The sequence below is a fragment of the Rhamphochromis sp. 'chilingali' genome, assembly GCF_963969265.1.
Source record: "Rhamphochromis sp. 'chilingali' genome assembly, chromosome: 6".
NCBI classification, from domain to species: Eukaryota; Metazoa; Chordata; class Actinopteri; order Cichliformes; family Cichlidae; genus Rhamphochromis; species Rhamphochromis sp. 'chilingali'.
Genome location: NC_137933.1, coordinates 42,128,023 through 42,143,205, shown reverse-complemented (window position 1 = coordinate 42,143,205; position 15,183 = coordinate 42,128,023). Strand labels below are relative to the sequence as shown.

General features: G+C 44.3%; 1 long non-coding RNA gene across 1 annotated transcript; it reads left to right on the top strand.

Annotated features, from left to right (window-relative positions):
• Positions 1 to 1,411: 1,411 nt before the first annotated feature.
• On the top strand, positions 1,412 to 2,453 carry LOC308398761. The gene is made up of 3 exons (XR_013972014.1): positions 1,412 to 1,458; positions 1,565 to 1,746; positions 2,107 to 2,453. It is a non-coding gene; the product is annotated as an uncharacterized lncRNA (long non-coding RNA).
• The last annotated feature ends 12,730 nt before the right edge of the window (positions 2,454 to 15,183 follow it).

Below are 15,183 nucleotides of genomic sequence, written 5' to 3'. Positions count from 1 at the left end.
ATAAAGTTTTTACTGATCTTCATATTTGGTTGACTTTGACCCAATTTTCACCAAATCAGAAATCAGCTTGAGCTGTTTTTGGTATCTACCAAATCTCATAAACTCAGATTTTATTCTGAGTAGAACAGAAAACACATCAAATGTTTAAAATGAGAAACTCTGATGGCAGCGACACATCTGTAAAGTGGGACAGCTCCATGCTTCTTCTTCTTCAACATCAGCCTGTGATGGTCTGTGAGCTGAGGAGGGCAGCAGTCCTGGCTCTGCTGCGTCCTGTTGCTGATGCTCCAGATGTTTTCAGCTGACTCGCTTCCTATGAAGCTGTGCAGCTGGAATATTGACTTCAGTAGGTAACAGAGCTACATTATGGAGCAGCTTGTGTCTGAGCAGGGAGGAACCTTTAGAAAGGTCAGTATTACAGAAGCAGGTAGCCTGATGGATTAACTGGTAGGATCGTGGGAGTGTAGGAAAGAGCTTAGCTTTGTCTTTAGACACCAGTCCCAAATCTCTTATGGTCCACACTGGTCTCGTAGCCTGGGTGTCCTCATAAGGTCCTGTACCAAAAACAAATCCATTGCAATGAATAGCTTTAAAGAAGAGATCGTGTTCTTAGTGAGGTGAAAGGTAAACTGGACCCACGTCAGTTTGCACAGAAGATGCTCTTGTAGCTGTTGCAGAGAATTAGTGTCACGTGGACCCAACAAAGATATTTATGGACTGTTCATCTTTAATACTGGACCACATATCTTAATGCAAAGGTTATCACAGCTTAAGGGTCACAGCACACTGATCAGCAGCAGAAGGGTGTAGAGTATGGCACCAACAGGTGGGCACACCTGTCCTGACCCGGCCTCACAGGCCACAAAGCACCAATCCCTGCTTCTGTCAGTGCGGCTCATTTAAACTGGAGGAGTGATTTACCCGACACAGCTTTGCTGTTATGACACAACATTAAAATGACAAAGTAATAGTACGAGAGCGTCTCTGGCTTTGCACTGTAAAAGTCCAAAGTTCATACTTATGTGTAGGTGAGCTTCAGGGTTCAGGATCTCAGGTGTTCCTCTGCACTGCTGCACCTGGAGTCTCACTGTGACATCATTAAAACCAGTCCTGAAAGACGTGCGTATAAAGCTAAAGAAGTATCCAACCGAAGGTGTCGGCTGGCGTGAAATATCGTTTCACATTGAAAGTGAAAATTCCTAACATGTGACAGTTGTTCCGGTGTTAAGGGTCCGGTTTGGTTTGTACGAGTAAAACAGGACAAACCAGCACATTTTCAGCATTATGTACTGGATGTTTGCAGAGACAATCCAGGTAATAATGAAACTTAAGAAGAACTGGAAGCCACTTACACCTCCACCCGCCCCACAGACATCTTGATATAAAGTGGAAGCGGGATGCTCAGGTCAGTGTTTCTGTGCACAGCAGATTATCAGCTCGCACACTCAGGACAGCACGGTAAGACGTTTATTCTTATTCATGCTGCATTATTAATATGGATGTGTATTCTGTTTTAGTTCATAGGAACTTCTCGGTGATCAGTTATCATATTTTTCTCTTACAGGAGATTCACCAAGAAGATGGAAGCGAAAGATGAACATATCGAAAAACTGATTCATGAATTATCACCTGATGTAGAGAGAGAGCTGAGAAACACCTGGATGCGCCTCCTCAAAGGAACAGTTGTGACGGGAGGATGCACATTAGTATGCGCGGCTCTCTTTGGACCTGTGGGGTTTGCTGTTGGTGAGTGAATGAATGATCCAGATAAGAGGGAACTGTTCCTACAGTGGGTAATACTAAGAAAATAAAAACAAAATAAAGTCATTGTTTCTGAACAATGAGACCCTAACCCTATCTGAACAGATAACATGGAGGAGAAACACATACGGGGACAAAACCATAAATCGGATCATTTTTCTTTGGCTTTTACGAAACTTGTTCACAGTAAATATAAATCTATTATTAAACAGATAAAAATCCTCAGCTGTGTTTTCTGATGTTTTTATTTGGGATAATTCAAACACTTAACCTTTTTGTGGAAACAAGACTGGATACCAAACCTGGTTCTGACTTTCCATTCACCCTCTCTTCTGTGTCTCCTAGGTGGAGTCATTGGTGGCCTCTCCAGCTGGCTGACCAGTAAAAAGTTCAAGTCTGTGCCTGAGATCCTGGGGGAGATGACTGATGACCAGAGGAGAGAGCTCTTCAACGCAATCAGGCGACATTTACGTGGCCTGGTGTGGAAAACTGCTGAAGACCTCATTGATAAAGTGATGAGAAATCCTGATCTCAAGACCACAATTATCAATTTGTTAATCGGAATGTTAATGTGAGAACAGGCGTCTTAACATTTATGACTCTGTGTGTGTGTTGGCCTTCGTGATGGACAAACACAGTCAGTGAATTTTAACCAGACGTATTTCTCAGTTAGAAACATAAATTAGAGATAATCTGTGCCGGAGTAGAAAGTCAATGTATTTTCTTCACTCTGATTCAAATAAAAGAAAAAAACTGCTGAACATTTTTGTGTCCTTACAAATGATTTCATTCTCCTGAATAAAGTACTCCACATACTGTGCAAATGTAAAATATGGAGAATTATACTTGAAGTTGGCAGCCGGTTTTCTCAGACCAACAGCTCCTAAAGGTCAGACATCAGTTTCCTCCGGCATGTTCATCTTTAGCTCCCTGCTCGCCTTTTTGGGTTTGGAAGACAAAGAAACGTCAGAAGGTGCAGCTGAAGAACATCAACAGCACGTTTATGGAAAAAAAACGAGTGTAAAATCCACACGCAGCACATGACCAGCTTACCCACATTCAACAAACTCAGATGTTAAAGTTGTTTGAATGAAGCTGAAAGGTCAGACCAGGTGTAACCAAAGGGTGCAGTTAAAAGCAAAGGTGATAAAGAGCTTTAGGTTTCCCGTGAAATCTTAAGAACTTCGAGGTGATACACGAGATCTGAGCTGAATGTTTGGGCTGAAGTGTGTGAACAAGATGAAGCAGAAAAGCTTGTGTTTCAGTGAAACACTGAGAGTGTAATCAGACCAGTCCAGCAGAAATCCTGCAAACACTTCAGTGTGAAACCAGAGAGAAGACAGGATGTCCATTCTGAGGTCTGCAATTTCTCTGTACCATTACACTGCGCACTGACTGAGAATACAAGTATCTGAACTTGTTCTTCAGGTTTTTACATTAAATGGAACATTTAAAGGTAATCCATTCTGCTCATTTAAGCTCCGATTCACAGTCTGTATCTGATCCTGGGCCTCAGTGCAACCACTCAGCTCATTGCATCTGAAAGAAGCGCTTTTAGCTCCTCCCCCTACCTTCCTGTCATGTTTGGGTCAAATCTGACCAATTTACAAATGATAAAACCCATAAATATTGTGTTTTACATCCGATTGCCTATGGGTCTTATGACATCCTCCACAGTATGCACTATATGAAAGTGATAAGCACCTCTTTAGTTGAATTTTGAACGTTTTAATCAACTTTGTTACATCTCTAATGTTCCCGGCCATAGAAAACACCATAGAAAATGAATTGGAATCCAACCTCCACCCCATTTGGCCTCCAACCCCCTGAATGGCCCACTGAACTGACGTTTCTTATGTTAATTTAAGAGCTGTTAAGACTAACTGGTCAATTGTGACCAGAACACTAAAGTAGGGTGGGTGTTGGGTCTAAACTTAGACCCCACTGACCCTGGGACTTATTCCCGTGAAGGACATGCATGTGAGAATGTGTGTGTGCGCGTGTGCAAGAATGTCTGTGTGTGTCTCTGTGTGCGTGACTTCCTGATCACAACTGTTTCTAACAACATCCTGGTCATAAAGAGGGTAATCTCCCCCACACCCAATGTATGGTTCAATTCCTGTATTGGTTCACCATACACAACACAGTGAAGCCATAAAAAGGGCAGGAAGCTTACCAAACATGAAACAAACCTTCACAAGGATCAGAATCAGAATCAGAAAGGGTTTTATTGCCAAATGTTGAGCAGGTTTACAACATTAGGAAATTGCTGCGGTACTTAGTGCAAACATACTGTCAGATAACGCTTAAATAGACATAAAAATAAGAATTAAAAGTGCTAAGTAGATAGATATATACATGATATATACATGAGTGCAGGTGGTGATCAGTGCCAAACATGGAATGATGCAGTGAACACAGCGTAGGGTCATGTGTTAGTGGTGGGAACAGTCATACGGTTATTGTTCATGTGTCCAACAGCAGAGGGGAAGAAACTGTTCTTATGGCGAGAGGTTCTGGTGCGAATGGACCGGAGCCTCCTGCCTGAGGGGAGCAGGTCAAACAGACTGTGTCCAGGGTGAGAAGGGTCAGCTGAGATCCGAGCTGCACGCCCCAGTGTCCTGGAGGTGTACAGGTCCTGCAGAGATGGGAGTCTGCAGCCAATCACCTTCTCAGCAGAGCGCACAACACGCTGCAGTCTCTGTTTGTCCCTGATAGTGGCTCCAGCGTACCACACGGTGATGGAGGAGGTGAGGATGGACTCGATGATTGCAGTGTGGAATTGCATCATCGTCCGTGTTGGCAGGTTGAATTTCTTCAGCTGCCTCAGGAAGTACATCCTCTGCTGGGCTTTCTTAATGACGGAGGTGATGGTGGGCTCCCACTTCAGGTCCTGGGTGATGGTGGTACCCAGGAAGCGGAATGAGTCCACAGAGGTGATGGGGGTGTCAGTCAGGATGATGGGGGGGAGTGGAGCTGTGTGCTTCCTGAAGTCCACAATAATCTCCACTGTCTTCTGGGCATTCAGCACCAGGTTGTTGTGGCTGCACCAGGACACCAGACGTTCAACCTCCCTCCTGTAGGCAGACTCGTCCCCGTCAGAGATGAGCCCAATGACGGTGGTGTCATCTGCAAACTTGATTAGCTTGACAGACTGGTGGGTGGAGGTGCAGCAGTTGGTGTACAGGGAGAAGAGCAGAGGAGAAAGAACACAGCCCTGAGGGGAGCTGATGGTCCGGGAGTCCGAGACATTCTTTCCCAGCCTCACATGCTGCTTCCTGTCCGTCAGGAAGTCAGTGATCCACCGGCAGATGGGATCAGGCACATTCATCTGGGAAAGCTTGCCTTGGAGATGGTCTGGAAGGATGGTGTTGAAGGCAGAGCTGAAGTCCACAAACAGGATCCTGGCGTAGGTTCCTGGGGAGTCCAGATGCTGCAGGATGAAGTGTAGGGCCATGTTGATGGCGTCGTCTACAGACCTGTTGGCTCTATATGCAAACTGCAGGGGGTCCAGGAGGGGGGCCGTGAGGGTCTTGAGATAGGAGAGAACCAGGCGCTCAAATGACTTCATGACCACAGATGTCAGAGCCACGGGTCTGTAGTCATTTAGTCCAGTAATCCTAGGTTTCTTGGGGACAGGGATTATGGTAGAGGACTTGAAGCAGGCAGGCACATGACATGCCTGCAGTGAGGAGTTGAAAATGCCAGAAAACACTGTGGATTTACTTCCAATATTTGTCGCATTTGCAGCAGATTTACTACAGACTTTGATCAGGAAAGTGAGCCGGCGCACTCGTGCGTCTGAGAAGACGCGGACTGCTAACTGCTCTTCCTGGGATCTTCCTTTCCAACGTACGCTCACTCCGGAATAAGATGGACGAGCTGGCCCTGATGAGAAGCATGAACAGAGACTTTGCCTCCTCCTGTGTCTTATAGATGTGCTTGTGATAAAACACTACAGCCTCCCCAGAACCTCGAGAGGCTGGGGAGGGGGACAAAGGAATTCCTTTGATCACAGAGTTGAAACAATGTAGAGATGGTAAGCATAAAAATGACAACATTTAACAATTCACTTTAACAGTGGGGGTGCACACAACAAGGGGGTTAAGAAAAAGTACTCATGATTGGCTGCTCCTCACAAAAAAACACCTTCACCTCTCTGTGACAACATCCAGAACAAAGAGTTAAGTCTGTGAAGGTTCTCAGTCATCCAGGTCATCGTAGTCAAAGGCGCTTGCAAAGAAAAGCGTCTGGACTTCTTTAAGTTACTTGAAGACGTTTCACCTCTCATCCGAGAAGCTTCTTCAGTTCTAAGGTCAAATGGTGGAGAGTCCCAGATATAAACCTAGTGGGAGTTTCCCCCCACAGAGGGACAAAAGGACCCCCTGATGATCCTCTAATCGCCTGAGCCAAGGTGTGAAACTGGGTGTGGGTCCCAATCAGGATCAATGACATCCTGGTGCATTTCAGACCCAGCAACACGCTCAGACACAAACACCCGAAAGACAAAACTCCAACACACAGACTTAACAATGTGGTGTTTGCTGTACAGTGCAGCGAGGAATGACCAGACCTCTACATTGGAGAGACCAAACAGCCACTTCACAAGCGCATGGCACAACATAGAAGAGCCACCTCCACAGCAGTCCATCTGCATCTTAAGGTCAAAGGTCACTCTTTTGAGGATGCCAATGTTCACATTTTGGACAGAGAGGACAGATGGTTTGAAAGAGGAGTGAAGGAAACCTTTTATGTGCACTGTGAGCGACCATCTTTGAACAGAGGCGGTGGTTTACGACACCAACTGTCTGCCATCTATAATCCAGTTTTGAGTTCCCTCCCCAGACGCCTTAACGCCCACTCACATCCTGGGCCATCTGACCTCAGGAATTCGCATGATAAGGTGGAGCCAGGTTTCACAATGAACTCACCCGAAACCCTGGCTGATTGTGACCCACACCCAGTTTCACACCTTGGCTCAGGTGATTAGAGGATCATCAGGGGGTCCTTTTGTCCCTCTGTGGGGGGTATCTCCCACTAGGTTTAAATCTGGGTCTCTCCACCATTTGACCTTAGAACTGAAGAAGCTTCTTGGATGAGAGGTGAAACGTCTTCAAGCAACTTAAGGTGTCCAGACGCTTTTCTTTCCAAGCTCCTTAGACAACAAAGAGTTAACAAAAAAGTGCTGAGAGCAGGAAATACTGTTCGTACATGGAGCTCGATATTAGAACTTCTGGTCATGTCACACAAGTTATCAGGACACAAACATTAACAGGAAGTCTTTTAAAGGTGTAGCTGAGCCAACATTAAAATGACAGCGTAATACTACGGGAGCATTTCTGGTCCTGCACTTCAGGGTTCAGGATCTCAGGTGTTGCACCTGGAATCTACACTGTGACATCATTAAAACCAGGCACAGGCCCTCCAAGGCCTATCTCCCCTCACCACACTCCCTGCTGGTAACTGATGCCCTCAGGGGTTGCGTTGGTGGTTCTTGGTGTCCGGGGCTGGGCGCTCAGGTATGTACCAGCTCACTCCCAGTGACTACTTGGCGGGGCCTGGTGCCTGTTGCTCGGTCAGGCCTCTTCCGGGGCAAAGGGGGCCCTCGGGCCTCCAGCCTCTGGGCCTGTGGCTCGGTTCACTCTGGCACAGCTGGCTGCCTGCAGAGCCGGCAGGCAGCTCTCCTCAGCTCTTCCCAGGAGGGTGGCACGGATGCTCCTCCGGTGGTCCTCCTTGGGCTCTCGCACTCTGGGGCCTCTGGATGCCTGCAGCCTGGATCTCCTCCATGCCTTCTTCATGCCCTGGGGGACGGGGCTATGGCTCTCTACATCCTCTAGCAGACCATTACATGTGGAAACCTTTTGAATACAAGCGCGCTGATCCACACAGGTGTTCACTGTTCATAGACATAAACTACACCTTTATTGGCTGCTACCTCAAAGCACATTGTGCGCTGTCGGTCCTGCGTGCTACACAACAACATTCAATATTTAGTATTTACTGCTGTTTACACTTGGCTAGATTAACGTGATGGTGTTGTGTTTAGTATGTTGCTTTGTTGTTTTTGCTTGTTTTCTCTTCTTTTTCTCTCAACAGGTGATCCAGGAGGTTTTTTTTCTCTTCTTTCTCTTTTTAAGTGCCCTTTCTCACTGTCCCTCTTCCCTTCTGTTTTTGTTTTCCTTCATCTTTCTTTCTCCCTTTCCTATCCCTCAGTCATGTCTGTCCCGTCTGTAACAACTGAAAATAAAATAAAATAAATAATAACAACAAAGGTCGATCAAATGGACCAATACGGCAAGGCCGTGATGGTCCATTTGGCAAAGTAAATCCATTGGGTATCCTTGTTGGTCTTCAGACAACAATTCTGACGGCTAAAGAACCAAATGGGACAGGCAAAAAAAAAAAAAAGAAAGAAATCATGAGAAACGCATCAGGGCTTCTTGTTTATCAGCTTTACAGAGAAAAATGCCTTAGAGACGCATCATACTTCACAGTTTATCCCAAAATGATGTATTGAACATATGTTTTCAGGTTTGAAGCAATTGATCTGGGCTATGCTTGGTAGAGGTATAATGCCAGTTACAAATCTCTCAACATGTGTACACCGTGCACCAATTTTGACAGAAAATACACAAACTGATACGAGGCTTTTTCCATCTTGTGGGGCTTACAAAAAAAAAGAAAGAAAGAAAAACACCCAGTCCTGAAAGACGTGCGTATAAAGCTAAAGAAGTATCCAACCGAAGGTGTCGGCTGGCGTGAAATATCGTTTCACATTGAAAGTGAAAATTCCTAACATGTGACAGTTGTTCCGGTGTTAAGGGTCCGGTTTGGTTTGTACGAGTAACACGAGATAAACCAGTCCAGTAACGTCCTGAAGAAATGAAACCGATGTGCTAATATGGTAAATGGGTTTATATTAAGACACTAATGAACACTGGCAGGGTCCTTACACCTCACAGAGTGGGTAACGTGATCACACAGGTTTGGATGTTTGGAGCGTCTGTTGGAAGCACCGAGACGCCGTAAACACCTACAGTTCAGAAGCACACGGCACAGATGTGACTCGATCAGGGTACTTTCATTTCTTATTGTCTCAAAAACGATTATGATACCAACTCATCTCTTAGTCAGTGAATGAATGAACTAAACAAAATGCTGGTCACCAAGTCGGAGCTTAAAGTTTTTGTTTGCTTGTTTAATATGAAGGCGAGTGAGCTTCAGGTTTCCGGTAAATGCCAGGCGCTGCTCCAGAAAGCAGGTTTATCAGATTCTTTCTGTTTCTGTTCCAGAAGAGCCAATCAGAGTCTTCAGTCGGCTCTGATCGTGTTCATCCAACATTTGTAGTGAAAGAAGCCGGGCTGTGCGCAGCAGTCTGTAAGAGTTACCATCAGAGGCTGCTGTTGAATCCATCTCCCCCGCTGAGCTGCATCATTTATTTGTGTTCATCAGCACTGGCTCTCTGTGCCTCCAGCCTCTTATTTTAACCACGTGCCGTGCTATCCACCGCCCCCTGCTGACCGTTAAAAAGAGTGCAGGTTTAAGGACCTTCAGTTTTGGCTTTAATCTTCAGACGCTGATGAGTTTAGGTCAGCTCTTGTTCCTGAACAGAAACCTGGAGTTTCATCTCAGGATGAAAACCCTCAGATATTTACCTGAACCTGGTCTCTGGAATGAGCCCACAAACAAAAGCAGACGTCTGCGAGTGAAAAATTCCCAGTGTGTTCTTCCAGCATTCACAGAGACAACAGCCGACATCAGTGATGTCAGGGCGGAGTGATGGTGCTGGATCCTTCTGTCAAACTGAGACGAGACAAACCGCTCCAGTAACATTCAGCAAAAAGTGAAGAATAAAAGGTGTTTTTGTGTCAGCGCGACAGAAGAGTGTGGATTTAGACCCTGGTGTGAAGCTGAAATCCAGCTGAGCACACATCTGTGCTTATCTGTAACTTTAAATTCATTTCACTTTTACTGCACGGCACCAATTCACAACTGCAGTCGCCTCCAGCAGCTTTAAACTGTAAGGCTGTAAAGACCCTGCAACGCTGGAGAGGAACCCAACAATCAGACGATGCTCATGAGCAGCACCTGGAGTGGAGGCTGAGGGAGGGGCAGCCAAAAGGCCAACAGAGCTCCTGAGCTCAAACTACAAAGCTTCAAATCATTTCAGACATTTTGCAGTCACTGATGAAAGTATTGCAGTATTTATAGTTGTATGATGGAAATAATGAAACTGAAACTCACACACTGACACCTCACACACAAACACACACCTGCTATAAAGGTGTGTGTTTGTGCTCGTGCTTCATTCCTCTCAGGACAGCAAAGGTAAGAAACATAGATCATTACAGCTTTTCTGTCTTTCTGCTACTTGTCACTTAAACTTGATCAGTCATTGTTGATCGCACCAGCTGATCCATGTCGTCTATATTAGCTTATTTTAACTTTCACTGCTGTGGACGAGTCAGGAGTGCTTTTTAAAAGTTCGCGACATGAATCAACTTAACAGTCAAAAATATTATCAATGATTACAAATAAATCTGAATATTTTTCTTCTGATTAAATATTAGACTGAACGTCTGCTGCTTGGACCTTACAGGCCTGATGTGATTTGCTGCTTTATGAATAAAACTGAATTTGTTCTGACAGTAAAATTACATCACAGTTACATCCAGGCAGAAACTGACAGAATTTTACCCAAATACTTCATCAGTAAGATGAACGACAAAATAAAAAAAGATCTCCAACAACTGCTCGACAAATTATGGTCTGAGCCAGATCTCAAGGTCACCATGAAGAACTCGGTGAAAGGAGGAATTAAGACCGGAGGATGTGCGGTTGTTGGTGGGCTGGTTGGTGGACCTCCGGGGTTTGCTGTGGGTGAGTACATCAATTATCCATTTGTGAAGCAGACATTAAAGCAGCTGATGATTGGGCCAAATGAAACGAAAGAATCGAGGACACAGTGAGAACTTGGACAAAATCAATCAGATTTTTTATTTTATTGGGTTATTGGACTGATAGACTGCCATGTTCAAAAAATCTATAGGTATGTGGAATTGGGAGAAAATGATCCCTCACACAGAGCTTTAACTTCTCAACTTCAAAAATATAAACTGCTGTACGTGAACTTTTTGTCCATTTAAGTGCAGATCAGCAAACTGTGAGCGGTAAACTTTGAGTCTCCATCGCTCTGCTCTCTGCTGGGAACTGTTGAACCAAACCAACACATAAGTTGCAATGAAGTGAAAATTCTTTGAAGCTTTGTGGAGTTGAGGGGACCGAAGCATTTTAGCAGTCATGCGATGAACTTGAACCTCAGTCCCATCAGATATAATTTACTCTCAGTCTCCTCTGATGTTTTTAACGAACACCTTTTATTGCTTGTAATGCACAGACACACCAACAGAGGGCAGTAATATCTCTTCAACATACATTGTAAAATTACTATTACAACATCCTCTTCAAGACAGGCAGAAATATTTCTAACTGGAAACATTATTCAAATAATCCGTCAAAAATATAACACGAATCGACACAGTGGCCATTTCCATGGTGAGGAATGAAGAGAAACAGCTCCTAAAGCAACATATGTGACTCTCCATCCACCCTCTTGTCTTCCAGGTGCAGCCATCGGAGGCATCTACAGCTGGAAGACCAGTGACGATTTCAAGCCTCTGCCTCAGATCCTGCGGGAGATGCCTCCTGCTCAATTGGACGAGCTCCTTAAATCAGTCATGGCTATTTTAGTTCATCTGAAATGGGAAACTGTAGAGGGCCTCATTGATTATGTGATGAAAGACATTCCTCTCAAGAAAGCAATCATTGATGAGTTAAAGCGCAGGGTGAAAACTTTAACCTGAGAACAGGTGTGCCGTGAGTTCTGGCTGCCTGCAGACTTTTCATGACAGTCAGGTCTCTGTGAATAAAGAGGTTTCATGTTGAACCCTGAAGCACACAGAGGAGAGAAAATCTTTCTTCATCTTTTTCAAATAAAACAAACTGATGAGCCTTTTTGTGTTTCCACAAATGTTCGCATTATAATGATTGAAGGTGCAGCGCTGCACGTGTACATTATGGATGTACACGTGCAGCCGACGATGATGCTGAAAGACCCGATGAAGTGATACAAGCTGCCGGTTCAGTTTAAGATCTACTTGAAACTGTAGGTAGAGTAGGTTGAAATCAAAGTCACGCACATACTGAACAAAATGACTTTGGGAGTTATAATTCGAGTACCATCTGCAAATTTATTTATTTCATATTTTTGTATTCGTGATAAAACTTGTCACATTTGTTTAACGCAGCATGACAGTTACATGGAAATAACATTTTCTTTTCTGTCTTTGTGACTCAAAATTTCATGTTAAAAGTTTCTCTACATGCGGGGGTGTCGTACCACGGTGGCTATCCCCGACGGGATCTAGCACGCGCTGGGCAGGGAGAGTGGACCCAGCTGACTCCGCCTCCATTACAACCAACTAGAGGTGGAAGTGACGTTTGACTTTAGTGAAAAGGTGAAAGATGAGTGTCGTTACACTGTCGTTCAGTCTGTGGGTTACAACAGAAAATTATACATTTATTGTTCTCACTTGTTATCGGACGGGATAAATTAAAAAACAAAAACAGGACAGTTTGGCTGATAATTATTTGGATCCCACTGAAACTGTCTAAACCAGCGGTGCCCAACCTTTTTTGTATTACGGACCGGTTTAAATCCGACAGTATTTTCACAGACCGGCCTTTAAGGTGTCGCGGATAAATACAACAAAATAAAACCAGTACCGGTACCAAAAAAGATTTATTCATAACACACGTGAAAAGACCCAGGGAACCAAGTTAATGATAAAAACGATAAAAACCTTAAAAACCATAGCCAACCAAGTTCAGCTTTCGTGGCCCGGTCCATGGCCTGGGGGTTGGGGACTGCAGCTCCAAAGAGCTCCAAAACTTCAGGAGTAGTTAGTCACTATAAGAAGTGTTTGTTAACTGAAAATCAAGAATGATGGATGCCATTTGTCCCTGATTTGGAAAGCCCGCTCGCAACGCATGGGAAACAAATCCTGTCAGGGATACTTAGCGTGGAACGACACGGGCACAGCTTGGAGGCTCAGCATGACCTTGAAACTTTCAACTAACCACACCAAAGTAAGCCGAGCTATGTCAAAGCTCGCAAACCCCCCAAAATTCCTTCAGAGGAACAACAACATGAAGGTGCTACTAACAGGATGGTGGAACTGAAGGTAGCGTTAAGAGAGTTGAGGACGCTTGGCTCGCAGTTTAAGTCCAGCATTGACAGCATTGGTAAAATGGGTGAGATGACCACCTGTGTCACAACACACCAGTTTGAGAGATCGAGCAGAAAGTAGAGCGCCGCCGCCTGCAGACAGAAGAACCTGAAGAACGTCTGGAGAGCAGCAGTGGCGAATTAGCAAAAGCAATGGAGCAAACTGCCTGGTCGAGGTGTGGCATGAACCGAATCCTGGAAAAGTGGAATACTCGTGTCACTATAGTACATTAAAAACTTGCTCCCCCATAGATTACTTCCCTGTGTCAAGAGAGCTGTTATCACAAATGAAAAACTGCTGGCACAGCTGTATAGTTATAAGTGACCATGGTCCTGTCTGTTAGCATTTACGGGTGGGTGGCTGTGGCTCAGGTGGAAGAGCAGATCATCTACTGATTAGAAGGCTGGTGGTTCGATCCTTGGCTTCCCCGGTCTGCATGTCAGATATCCTTGGGCAAGATACTGACCCCAAGCTGCCCTCTGATGCGCTCATCGGACTGTGACTGTAGATGAGTTTGCACTTGTGAATGCATGAATGAGGCATGTTGTATAGAGCGCTTTGAGTACTCCAGGAGAGCAGAAAAGCACTCTATAAGAATCAGACCATTTATATAGACGGAACAAAACGCTGAATTTATTACTACATACGTTAAAACCAGAACAGCATCGATTTTGGATCAAATACTGGCCAAACTAGTACCAACATAAGCTGGGAGGAGAGGAGAATTAATCAGCTTTACAAGCTCCAACATTTAAAGAGAAAAAATGAAATGGAAATTTCAGGAAAACAGATTAAACTCTTGGAACTTCAGCTTATTAAAAATAAAGACTACAACTACTCAAATCAACTTACTTCTTTTGAAAGCAAAATATAACAAGTTACCCACTGACAAAGCGGAGAAAAAGCTCGCTCTGGCTCAAAACATCTTATTACAATCAAGGAGAAAAGGCTGGCAATGGGCACGGAGAACTCAGACATCACAGTCTGAGACAGCAATTAGGATAATTCTTCAGGAAACCTAATAATAGACCCCCTAGAAACTTACAGTAGTTTTAAGGAACACCACACAGATCAGAATGTCTCAATTTGACCAAAACACATTTATCAGTCATTTGCAATTTCACACAATGATGATGAAATTTTTTTTATTTATACAGCACCAAATCACAGCAGCAGTCTCCTCAAGGTGCTTTATACTGAAAACCCCCAACAATCATATGAGCCCATGAAAGCACTTTGGCGACAGTGGGAAGGAAAAACTCCCTTTTAACAGGAAGAAACCTCCGGCAGAACCAGGCTCAGGGAGGGGCGGGGCCATCTGCTGTGATTGGTTGGGGTGAGAGAAGGAAGACAGGATAAAGACATGCTGTGGAAGAGAGACAGGGGTTAATAACAGATATGATTCAATGCAGAGAGGTCTGTTAGCACATAGTGAGTGAAGAAGAAACACCCAGTGCATCATGGGAATCCCCGGCAGCCTACGTCTATTGCAGCATAACTAAGGGAGGATTCAGGGTCACCTGGTCCAGCCCTAACTATATGCTTTAGCAAAAAGGAAAGTTTGAAGCCTAATCTTGAAAGTAGAGATAGTGTCTGTCTCCTGAATCCAAACTGGAAGCTGGTTCCACAGAAGAGGGGCCTGAAAACTGAAGGCTCTGCCTCCCATTCTACTTTTAAGAAAGCAGTCTTACATAAGGTGGAAAGATTAAATCTAGTTATAAAAACCCTTTTTATCAGTTCAACATAGGACTTAATTATCCAACCACTGATGTTAAATCAACTGACAAACTATGACCGTTTATTGAAGTAAGTCAAAGAAACACCTGAGCAATGGATAACTATGCCCATATCACCGATCAATGTTAAAATGTTAATGTCCAAAATGTTTAAAACAAACAAAAACCCCACTAGTGACAGGTGGTATAAAGCCCACCACCCCTGTATCTCTTGGTCTCCCCAGTATGGACAAATACAGTTTGGACGTCAGCAGGAAGATCGGGTGGTGGCTTTAAAATATGGTTTGAGAGGAGCGTGAGGAGGATAGGTCTTTATCTAAATGGCAGCTTTCTAACATTTAATCAACGTTGTCAAACTTATAACAACACTAAAAATATATATTTTTTTAAATTACAGT